Source organism: Trichechus manatus, unplaced genomic scaffold (genome assembly GCF_000243295.1).
Source record: "Trichechus manatus latirostris isolate Lorelei unplaced genomic scaffold, TriManLat1.0 scaffold00044, whole genome shotgun sequence".
Classification (NCBI taxonomy): Eukaryota; Metazoa; Chordata; class Mammalia; order Sirenia; family Trichechidae; genus Trichechus; species Trichechus manatus.
In genome coordinates, this window is record NW_004443980.1 from 5519633 (window position 1) to 5532346 (window position 12714).

At 40.8% G+C, this 12714-nt stretch overlaps 1 protein-coding gene across 4 annotated transcripts in view; it reads left to right on the top strand.

The window, feature by feature from the left end:
• Positions 1 to 4643: 4643 nt before the first annotated feature.
• The window catches only part of RCBTB2 (RCC1 and BTB domain containing protein 2), a 51495-nt gene continuing 43424 nt past the window's right edge, over positions 4644 to 12714 (top strand). The window contains exon 1 of one of the 4 annotated variants that reach the window (XM_004376577.2): positions 4644 to 4782. The gene's annotated coding sequence lies outside the window, so the exon portion shown is untranslated. The remainder of the gene's footprint in view (positions 4783 to 12714) is intronic. The other 3 variants (XM_023731564.1, XM_023731567.1, XM_023731563.1) reach the window with 3 other exon arrangements.

A 12714-nucleotide genomic window follows, 5' to 3' on the forward strand; every position in this document is an offset into this window, starting at 1 on the left:
CTGACTCATAGCAACCCTAGGTACAACAGAACTAAACACTGCCTGGTCCTGTGCCATCCTCACAATCGTTGCTACATGTGAGCTCATTTTTGCAGCCACTGTGTCAATCTACCCTGTTGAGGGTCTTCCTATTTTTTGCTGACCCTCTTCTTTACCAACCATAACGTCCTTCTCCAGGGACTGGTCCCTCCTGATAACATGCCCAAAGTAAATGAGACGAAGTCTCACCATCCTTGCTTCTAAGGAACATTCTGGCTGTACTTCCTAGACAGATGTGTTTATCCTTCTGGCAGTCCATGGTATATTCAATATTTTTCACCAACACCATAACTCAAATGCATCAATTTTTCTTCGGTCTTCCTTATTCATTGTCCAGCTTTTGCATGAATATGAGGTGATTGAAAATACCATGGTCAGACACACCTTAGTCCTCAAAGTGACACTTTGCTTTTTAACATTTCAGAAAAGTCTTTTGCAGCAGATTTGCCCAATGCAAGACATTGTTTGATTTGCTGTATACAGCACATATTATTTTGAACCTAGAAGAGGAAACTTAGAAATATAATACAAATCATCACTTTCATAAAGGAAGTACTTAGTTCTAGAAAAGTAAGCCGTTTCCCAAGGTCGTTCACCTACTAAATGACATACAGGACATTAAAGTGCAGGTTTTTTCATTCATTCATTCATTCAGTCCGTAACAAGGTGATCTATGGAGAAATTTCCTTGTGCTTACTATTTTGCTGCTGGAGACCCAACAACGAGGAAAGGAGCATTTTCCTCCTCCCTGGAGAGTAACTAGACCTTTCTGAGCTCCTAAAAAAAAATTAAGAGTGTTTATTTTTTTCTTTTGGTGATTGGAGTCTGGGGCCTGGTTATCTGAAAGGAAAAAAAAAAAAAAAAAAAACTGGGACGAATTCTCTCTTCTTTAGGGGTTTAAAAAGGGAAGACTGTCTCATCATGGCTGGGTCCCCATAGTTGTTGTTAGCTGCCATCGAGTGGGTCCTGACTCATGGCAACCCCATGGCACAATGCAACAAAATGCTGCCTGGTCTTGTGCCATCCTCATGATTGGTTGCAGATCACACCTTTATGATCCATAGGGTTTTCACTGGCTAATTTTTAGAGGATTGTCAGGCCTTTCTTCCTAGCCTATCCTTGTCTGGCAGCTCCTCTGAAACCTGTTCAGCATCATATCTATATGCAAGGCTCTACAAGGGACAGGGGGTGTCTGTGTACCAGGCGCATTGGCCGAGAATCAAACCTGAGTCTCCTTCATGGAAGGTGAGAATTCTACCACTGAACCACCAATGTTCTCCTATTAAATCTATACTTTTGAGCTTTTTTGGAAAGCAAATTTATTAACTCACAGATTTGTTTATAAGATGTAGCAACAGGGGAGAACTGGGAAAAGGGCAAAAGGGACCTCTCTGTACTATCTTTGCCACTTCCTATATTTCAAAATAAAAAGTTTAAAGAACACTTCTTCCATTTAGAGCCACATGAGAAATACTAATACCTTCCCATCTTGTGCACTGGCATTGCTGTTACCCATTTGGTGGATAATGAAATACTGCTTTTTCTCCTACGGGCAGGATGATGTATTTGAAAAAACATTGGATTATGAATGTAAAGACTTGCGACAAGTTATTTCACGATTCTAGGCATCTGTAAAATGAGGGGGTTGTTTAATCTCTCTCAGCTCTATGATTTTGTAAATCTATAAAGAGGGTACAAAGAAACAGTTAATCCAAAGAAACATTATCTAAATTACCAAGATTTGCTAAATAAATATCTCATGCTAAAAGTGACTGAATAGACATTGATTTAGTGCATTGTACAACAATGGCAAAATTAAAATATTATATTTTTTGATAGTTACATTTAAATGGCATATAAATCCAAATGATTACACTTAGAATGTTACATACATTTAATGTGTATAATAAAATCTTATGCCTGCCTACAGAACTGATGTTCTCCAGAGAAGTGGTCTCCAAGCATTGCTGATCATGTTCCCCTATCCTAAAAAACTATTGAGCATGCTTATTCATATACACTATTGTCAATCTACACATTAAATATTAGTAAAGTTTGATTCCTTCATTTAAATAAAAATAGAGATATTCTAACAGTTTCTTCCCACATTCCAACTGCTTTAGGGGTCAGATTTGCTGCAGGAAGTTTCACGTTCTTTATTCTGGGGACTACACCTGATGAATCCTCTTTCGATTACTCTTGCTCTAATCACACCCTAATAAGCTCTCCATTAGCAATATGTGTCAGTGGTAGGAATTGGAGAAAGTATATGCTGCAGAAGTGTCTTACTGTTTTTTATCTTTTAGGAGCAATTTCAGGACTAAGAACTTTAGGCTCTTTTAAAAGTATCTATTTTGTTTTTAAATACCTAAATCTTAGAAAAAAAATACTCATTTGTAAAGGAATATCGTTCCTGCAGGAAAAGGATTATATAGATTGGTATGTAAATTATGTGTTACATTCTGTATGAAAGTGGTTTTCTATAATTTTCTTTAAACTGTGATTCAAATCCATTAAAATGATTTAAATATAAAGCAGTTTGGATAAAGAGAAAAACTGGCAGGGGATTTTGACTGTTTGAATTAAAAACAATTCATGTTTAATGAATCAATTCTAAACTTGTTTGATGACGAATAAGTTTAGCTTTAGTGGTGATCAGAGGAAAAACCTTTTCTGGACAGAAAAATAAGTCACTGGTTGGTTTATGCAGAGTCAGTGTTGTGCAGCTTTGCCATGAGGAGAGGAGGAAAGAGAAAGCTGATCAGGGTATAAGAAAAAGTGACCTAAAGTCTTTTTGAATTAGACAGCAATCACTCAGAAGTCAGCTTACCCAGGCTGTTAGACCCAGAACTGGTGCAAAAATGAGACTAGACCATGGATTTATGTTCATGTTTAGGTCTCTGAATACATAATATGGAAGAATATTTGAGGAACTAAATAAATGCAATCAATGTAATTTGAGTTCACAAATATTAAGCATTTTGTGGGAAGATAAATTAAACTCTGTGCCCTCAAGAGTTTCACAATCTAGTGAGATAGAAATATCACAAGTAATTGTAGTATACCCATTGCCGTCGAGTCAGTTCCAACTCATAGCAACCTTATAAGACAGAGTAGAACTGCCCAATAGAGTTTCCAAGGAGCACCTGGTGGAGTCATACTGCCGACCTTTTGGTTAGCAGCCATAGCTCTTAACCACTATGCCACCAGGTTTTCCCAATTGTAGTATAAGAAAGGTATATATAGTGACAAATCCACCTCATCTGACTGCTTTTCTGAGACTGGACACACTATCCCTTAGCTAAATACTACTGATTATCCTTTTTTAATCAATACTCCAAGCTGCCCTTTCAGCTATGGTTATGTCAGAGTTTATATCCAAAGGCCCAAGGGTATATGATTATTTCAGGCACAAAGTTTGTCCTAGGTAATAATACTCATGTAATATCCTGTAAAATCAAATAAACACAAGCCTCTTTCTGGGGCTCAGTGGGCTATGCTCTGATAATAGACATAAATGTCTGCCAACTGTAACAGCTAAAGATAAAGGCAGCTAAATATTCCGGAATGACTTGTTTTCAATGAAATGACAAATGCCAGACCAAACAAAAGACTGACTTGATCACTCTGGGTTGGAAATCTCAGTTATTCTATCTGGTTGTGCTCCTTTTGGCAAATCATCTAAACGTTGAATCCGCCTCCACATTAAAAAAGATAGTATAGAAACAACCAACTTAATTCATATGAACAACTAGTTACATTTAACTATGCAGCATTTTACCAAAAGCCACTCAGGTCTATGTATAATGGAAGAAATTATTGCACACTATAAAGTTGTGGTGCATTTTACTAAAACCTGCTAAGACCAACAGAAGTGCAGCATGATACAAGAATTTACTGCAGATTAGTAAAAGGGGGTGTGGCTGTTCCAGAATATCTTGGGCCCATGGTAACTCAGGTCACTCCCAGCACACCATACTCATTATGCCAGATTCGTACTTTCTCTGTAATACAGAGTGGTACAGGACTTCAGCCCCACGCGGAGAGATGAAAGCAGGGGAAACCCTATAAAGTGACCTGAGCTCCCTGATGCAGAGGTCACCACCAGAAAAGCAGGGACAGGCTGGGGGAGAGAGGCTGGGGAAAAGAATGCCCGCATCGTCAAAAGCGCAGCATCCTTCCAGGTCAAAACCCATTGCCATAAAGTCATTCTCACTGATAGGACCCTGTAGGACAGCAGAACTGCTCCACAGGGTTTCCGGGTAGCGGCTGGTGGATTTGAACTGCCGATCTTTTGATTAGCAGCCGTTGCACGCCGTAGCTCTTAACCACTGTGCCACCTACGTATTCCCAAGACTTTGGGGACCCGAACTCTGGAGAAGGGGGGTAGGGTGTCCCACAGGGGAATGCCCGGGGAAAGGGTAGAAGTGGACCCAGCTGGCGAGGCGGGGTCCACCCCCAAGGGTCCCCTGGTAGCCGCGAAGAGGGGAAGGGGAGGCGCCGCCAGAGGAGGCGAGCGGCAGTGGCCAGCCAGGGGAAAAGAGGAGGGGCTAGGCGCACTGCCGGCCCCTGGCCTCATCAGCATTGTCCTCCCTTCCCCTCCCCGGGCGGGCATCCAAGCGCATCCAGCCGAGGCCGGGCCGGTTCAGAGGGAGGCGCCAACTGGTTGCGGCGCCAGGCCCCCGAGCGAGCGATAACTGCGACTCAGGAGGCGGAGCAGACGCGGCTCCAGCCTGCGGTGAGGTAAGGGGACAGAGGGTAGCGTGGGAGGCCTAGGGGCGCGCCAAGCGTGAAGCAGGCCGCTCTCAGGTCCCCCCGCCGCAGGTCACCTCTCCTCGTCCGCGTGGCCTGAGGTCCGGGACGCGACGACGGCTGAGGAGCAGCCCTGGGGTCAACCTCCCCGCCCCCCACGCTTTGGCCGCGGGCCGAGGCATCGCTGCGCATGCGCGATGTCACTGGCGGGGCCTGAGCCTGCGGCTTCGGGGAACTACACTCCCGCCTGCGCGGCAGTCAAAGGTGGCGCTGCGCGTGCGCGAGCCCGATAACAGGGGTTGGGCGCGCGTTTCTGGGACTACACCTCCGCCCAGTCCGCGGGCCTTTGGGGGGCGCGCTTGCGGGGGCGCACATCCGGGAGCCCGCGGCCAAGGGCTGGCGCGCTCTGGTGGAGTGGTGTTAGGCTTTGTCTCAGAGCTCCAGGACTTACGCGCTGCCTCAGAGACCCGCCTCCTCTCCTCCCTCCCCGCTTTCTGCTCTGCCCGGCTGCTGAAGTTTTCACATCTGTCATCTCTACACTGCCCGGTCCTGGAACCCAGATCGGCTCGCTAACCCCTTAATCAGTATGGTTTTCTAGTTTGGTCCTGATGTCGAGGGCGATCGCGGGAAGTTTGACTAAGCGAGGCGAAACTGTTGTGGAACTGCTGTGTTGGGCTGCGGAGAAATCGCTATAAATCTGTATTTTGAGCCGGAAAAGATACTGCTCTCCTCGGCCTCGGGAATAGAGCTCTTTAGAACTTGAAAACTTCACAAGCGCCCCGCCCTGAACGAGAAAGAGCTTCCATCCTGCCTGCTTTGTTAGGCGAATTCAGAAGGAACTCTTTCCTTTTGCTGTCTGCAAAAATGACATAAAATGTTGATACAGTTCGAGCTCAGGACTGCCACGAAATGTATGTCGTAGAGTTGCCTTCGCGACCTAATGTTTGTCAGAGCTGAGTGAAAGTGGTTGAGTTCACAAATAGAACGTTGGAATGATGCTCTTTTTCCCCAGACTGAACGTGACAGTCACTGTTTAGTGTCTGTTGAACCTTCTGGCTTTGCACCTTTACAGTACTAAATTCCTGCCTGGCTTTACTCATTACTGGGGCGGCGGCATTTAGTCATCAGATAAGTGACTTTTAGGGCAATTATTATAGAGTTTTTAACGATGTTATTAGTGTGTGCCTTGTAATCACGTATGCTGATACATACAGACATTTGGGGGCTGGAATACAAGAGCTGCTTAGGATATGCCAACCGACATCTGAGTTCTCCAGGTGAAACGTAATGCCTTTGTTTCCTAGGGCACCAGGCAGTTGGGTGCCTTGGAGTGGATTTTGCCTCACAGGGAGCCCATGTGATTTTCTAGGTTGTAATCTTTGGGAGAGTAGATCGCCAGGTCTTTCTCCCATGCAGTGGCTGGTAGGTTGGAACTGCGAGCCTTTTTGGTTAGCAGCCAAGCACTTAGCCATTGTGCCACCAGGGCTCCTAGAGAGGTGACAGAAATCCTTTGCGGTAGAGTCAGTTCCTCGTGATAGCAAGCCTACTCTCTAAAACAGCCACTGCTCTCCCACTCCTTTTACCCTACACTGTTTTACTTTGTAGAACTGTCACTATCTGATACTGTAGATTTGTTTGCATATGACCTGTCTCTTCCATACATACAGCTCAGTAGATATTTGTTAACAGTATAAATAAAATTGGAATCTAACTCACTCCTGAAAGATTTTGTACTGAACGCTCAGCGGGGATTCATTCATTTATTCAACAAATATTATTTATTGAGTGTACTTTGTACCTGGTCACGTCCTAGGTGCTTAGGATATATCTGAACAAAATAGACAAAAATCCTTGCCCCTTTGGAGCTTACATTCTAGCAAAGAATGATAGACAATTAAGCATATTTAATTATTATGTTATAAAATTATCAGTGCTGTGAGTGCAGTGGTAGAATTCTCACCTTCCGTGTGGGAGACCGGGGTTCGATTCCCAGCCAGTGCACCTCATGCACAGCCACCACCCCTCTGTCATTGGGGGGCTTGTGTGTTGCTATGATGCTGAACAGATTTCAGTGGAGCTTCCAGGCTAAGACAGACTAGGAAGAAAGGCCTGGCGATTTACTTCCAACAATCAGCCAATGAAAACCCTACGGATCATAACCATTTGCGGGGTCAACATGAGCCAGGCGCCAACTGGAAGGCAGCGAACAACAACAATGACAAAAACAATTGAGTGATGACAGAGTGGAGGGGGATTGGGAGTGCAGGTGTGGGATACAGTTTTGAACAGCGCAGTTACCACGTGTCCGAAGGTTGAACTGAAGGTAATACTGTGACGGAGAACTTTTTTTTAGAATTAAATTTCCTTCTGGGAAAAAAAATACTCTTTGCCATTCTCTAATATGTTTTTTGTGGGTCACTATGTCTTAGGGTATATAAGTGAAACTTTTTTTTTCAAATAAAATCTAAATTATTCAGGATTTTAGAGTTTAACTCAGCACATCAAATGAAGAGACTGGAGCATTATATAGAAGAGACTGACCAGATGAACACCACAGATGTGCTGAGAAAAACAGCGTATTTTCTCCACAGCTCACGGTACTTTGCAGTTGCTTCCTAATGGTCCTTCTGCCTATGGATGACCAGTGAAGTTCTTTTTTAAGAGCGATGTTGCTCTTTTACTTCGAAGCTGTGTAGAAGAGAAGCTTAAATCACTTCATGCTTTAAGGTATTAAATTATTCCTCTCTGAGAGATTTCTGAACAAACCACACCAGCCTAACCAAATTTCAGCCCATAATTAAAGGAGGCTTAGAGGAAGAGGTGGACGAGAGGAATGATTTTAGAAAGAAAAATGTGTTTCCTCTCAGGTCCTTCCCTTAAGTAGATTCCAAACACTTTATGTTCATGTATCAAAAACTATTAATCTGGAACTATAAGTGTTGGGAACCCAAGTGATTTGCTTATGTCTTTAGGAGATTGTCATATTCAGATTTGATCTTATCACTTGCTTAAAATGAAATTAAAATGCCCCTAAGATACCGCTACTTTCCAGGTTTTACAGGAGTTGAATTACTACAGATCAGAATTGTCCAGGAAAGGGAGCTTGGAGGCCAGGAGGAAGTTGTCAAGGTTGCGGACTGACATCAAGAGCTCCTGTTGAAGATTGAAAATAGAGGATCACTTGGAGATACCTACTTCAAACTAGCAGATCGTTTGTTTGCCTGAAACATATTCATAGTATCCATCAGTGGAAGGCTGTTAGAATCCTAACTTTCTCTCTCTGGAAGGAACATGTGTCTAATTCACATGGGAGCCTATCCTAATAACTTGAAGGTCTCTAGGAAATGTAAGCCAATAGTATTTTTCAGCAGTAATCAGACATTGCAGTGTGTGTCTTGTAATGTCTTCAACCTTGCTAATCTAACCCGAGATAGTATCTACTGTACATCTCTCCCTTTGAGCTCATAAGTATCAGTGGATGATAGTATGTAAGTAAGTGATAAATTGTGACAACATCATAATATGTTCTACACTCTGCTGAACTGTATATGATACTGAACAACACACATTCCAAATGGAAATGAGCCAAGACCAAGAGGGCCTACCACGTTCACCTTCTGAGGCAAAGGTTTTTAACAGGATTTTATTTAACAGGCATGTTAGTATTTTTTTAAAAACTGCAGTACATCTATAAGGATATAAATTTCAAATGGATTTACAAATGAGCCTCACATACCAGTTCTTTTAGTTAGTATACTAACTTAAAAATATTTGCATAGTTTATGTTGATTATTTTTCATACTTGAAAGTGACACTTTTGCTCTATGTGGTGGAAAAGACAGGCATTGATGTGCTCAGTAATCTCTTCAGACTAAATATAGCTTTGAGTTGGACTGATGATCTACTTTATCACTCTGGGTGAAAATTGGGAGCCTTTTTACAGACAGTTAAAAGAGCAACTCTATTTCCCTGTTCTACAAGTCAGTTGGCTGTTACTGTGAACATACAGTAATACCATTTCCTTTGAATTTGTGCTTTTAGTTTAGAGTTTTGTCCATCCTGTTTATAATTGACGCACTTTAGTTAGGAGCTGTGTAGGTTTCTGTTACTTGTCATTGACTTAGGACATCTCACTCAAGTGGAGCCAAGTTACAGCTAACATCACCCTTTTTTGCAAGTGACAATTGAGATCATGTTTATTATTTTATATTAAGCATAACATAGATGACACTAAAAAAAGCTGTTAAAGACACATCTAATGACTCAGCTAAGCATAGAGTTAGAAACCACATTGCCCCATTTACCTTTACTTGGTCTAGAGCTTATAAACACACTGCTGCTGTAAACTGTCTGCTGGTCTCCTCTGAGACATTGGTTTTCTTTAATTTTCTGTTTCTTTGATTATAAGAGCATCAACAAATGTGTTGCCCAGATAGGAGAATCTGTTAAAAGCATTGAGTTCTATATTGCAAGAAAACATTTTTATACGTTATGTTTCTCCAGGATAGCTTTAGAGTTGACCTTGTATTGTTAAGTTGAAAAGAAAATCCAAAACACTGTGTCTTTCTCTGCAGAAATTCCTGATTTTTTCTACTTTTTCATCTGGAATCACTTCTAGAGAATAGTTACCAGAATTTAGAAGCTCCTGATTAGCTGCAAACTATCAGTTTCCATGGAAAATGCTTTGCTGTCATGGATACAGTGTGTCTGGTTTATTAGTTCTGAAGCCCATGGGTATCAGTGGGTTGGGGTCATGTGGACACAAGCTACGAAAGAGCTGGATATTCGTTGCTTCACATTATTTTGTATGTGTGTTTTGTTTTTTTATGTATTTTCTTCCAACACAGTGCCTCCTGCAGACACTAAATCACTGTTTGTTGAATGAATTAGGTGAATGAATGCATGTCCTATAATCAGTTTAACTCATTATTTAGTCAGAGGTATTACCAAGTAATATGACACATTGTGTAGCAGACACACTGATTACCAATTATAATATGTAGAAACTGCCCTATATATATGCTCTGTACAAGGAAATGAGCTATTTGACCTGTTCCATTGAGGATAAGAATTGGATTTGTTTATCATGTTCAGTCATCAAAGACTGTCTTCTTGTCCACTAGTCTTCAATTGTGTAGTTATTGAAAATATAGAGAGAACTCTGAAAATACAATATGTAAAAATAAAGAGTTATCTGTCCTAAACAGAGATAACTTGGAAATAAGTTATTGAATTATATAAGCTTAGGAAAACAGCTGAAATAGGAAATATCACACACAGGTTTGCTTTTGTTGATATATATTTGGTTTTGAAAAATTACTCTTGTAAAAATGAATCCCTATCCCTTGAGTGTCCAGTTTGCAGCCTCTAAAAGCAGAGATCCATGGCAGGAGCTTCTGCTTGAAAAGTACTTACACACCATTTTCTATTTGTATTGCAAGGCAAATATCTGTACAGTACAATTCCATAATAGTATAGTTTTTATTATTATTATTACATTTAAACCAAATGAGGAAGTACAAAGAAAGTATTTTGCAAAGCACAAGGCACTTTTTGATATGGGTAATTAACTGTGTAAACCCATTGCCGTTGAGTCAGTTCCAGCTCATAGTGACCCTATAGGACAGAGTAGAACTGCCGCGTAGAGTTTCCAAGGGGTGCCTGGCAGATTCCAACTGCCAACCTTTTGGTTAGCAGCCGTAGCACTTAACCACTATGCCGCCAGGGTTTCCATTAACTGTGTACATAAGCCAAATTATATATCCCTAAACAAAATGTAAGGGAAAAACTAGTAAAGTAACATGTAGTTACTAAGATATGGGCGATCTTATGTTATGATAACTGTCACTGTGAAGGTCTTTCCAGTACAAATGCCACCTTCTGATCTAGGTCCCAAAGGAATTTTGACAATGCTTCAGTGCAGAGAGGAGTCCCTGGGTGATGTAAACGGTTAATGTGCTTGGCTGCTAACCAAAAGCTTGGAGGTTCGAGTCCACCCAGAAGTACCTTGGAAGAAAGACTTGGGAATCTACTTCTGAAAAATCAGTCATTAAAAACCCTATGGAGCACAATTCTACTCTGGCACACATGGAGTTGCCATGAGTTGGAATAGACTTGATAGCAACTGGTTTTCCTGTGCAGAGAAGGATGAATTTTGTAAACAGATTTAAACCAGAGTAGAAATCACCTTTTGCTATTCTAATATACTGATATTAATTTTTGCCCCTTATTTCAGATTTTTCTCCTATGACACTTAATATACCTTGCCTATGTTATTTAGTCATTATCTTCCTATGGTATCGGTATAATTTTATTTCACAGATGAGAAAAGAAGTTGTGGTTCATTTATGAGTTGTCCGTTATCAAACCTTTATCTAATTTGTGTGCCAGTGGTAGAGGCAAAATTAGAATGGTTGTGTTTTGATTCTGTGGTTTTGTTTTCATTAACATTAGCCAACCTTGTCCTTTCATATTTTGTGATTAATAAAGCTTAAAATCTTTAAAATTCTCTTGTCATGGAAAAGCCATATATACCAATTCATTGATAGAATTACATGGGAAATTTTATTTTTGGCATTACCGCCATCAGAATTTTACTAAGAAAATCCCTATCAGAGGCGAGTCATGCATATATCAGTATCTACAATGCATTAGAATAGCATTTTTGGCATGCTTTATATCATTCTGTGACATTGTTTTGGAGATTTATCTGTGTTGATTCCAGATAATTGCTGTATAGTATGCATATGCTGCAGTTTATCAGTTTTCTGATTGATGGATGCTTCGGCTGTTTAATTTTTCTCTATTGCAGGCAATTTTCAAATGAGCATTCTTGTACCAGTCCTCTTGTGCACATGCTCTGGAGTTCATCAAGGGCAGTGTTTTCCAAACTCCAGGATGACTTATTAGTGATCTTGAAATCAATTTAGTGGGCTGGGACCAGCATTTTTTCTTTAAAATGAAATAGAATAGGATAGATTAGGATAGGGTAGGGTAGGGTAGAATAGAATAAAATGGAAAAAAATAGAAAAGAAGGTATCACCAAGCATCTCATGTAGTAATGGTAAGAATTATTTTGTGAAACTTTCATATGGGTTATTTATATGCATCAAAAAAGATGAAAACCACTGCTGTTGGGTCATAGGGTCCTAGGATTGCCATGTAAAAAGATAACACAAATGGGTGGCCTTGAGGAACAGAAGTTTACTGTCTCACAGTTTTGGAAGCTAGAAGTCCAAATTAGGGCATCGACTATAGGAGAGGATTCTTCCTTGTCAGTAGCCCTTGGCATTCCTTGGCATTCCTTGGCATTCCTTGGCTTGTAGATGGTTCCTCACAGAAGGTTTCTTTCCTCCATTTGTGTGTCTCTCCTTGTCTGTTTTCCCTTTTACTAAGAAACCACTCAGAAGTGATTAGGTTTAGGACTGTCTCTACTCCAGTGTGACCTCATTAACATACCAAAAGAAAAACCCTATTTCAAACAAGGTCACATTCACAGGCACAGGGCAGCGTATCTTTTTTGAGGGGATACAATTAAATCCATAGCATCTGCTCTAAGTATTGTTGACTTGCTCTCTAAGGTGGTTGTACCAGCTTTCATTACTTCTAGTAACATATGAGTGTTCCTTTTGGTCTTCAGCCAGCCTCGTCAGTGCTGGATATTGTCCCCTTTAATTTTTGCACATCTGATGCATATGGTCTATTTTATTGTGGCAATAATTTGCATTCCCATAAATTCTTTAGTGAATTTGGACATCTTTTAATATTTTTATTTTCTTCTGTGAATTTCCTCTATCTTTTGCTCACTTCTTTTTTTTTCTTTTTTACTTTTTTTTTTTTTATTGTACTTCAGGTGAAGGCTTACAGAACAAATAGTTTCTCATGAAACAGTAGTACACATGTTGTTTTATGACATTGGTTAAC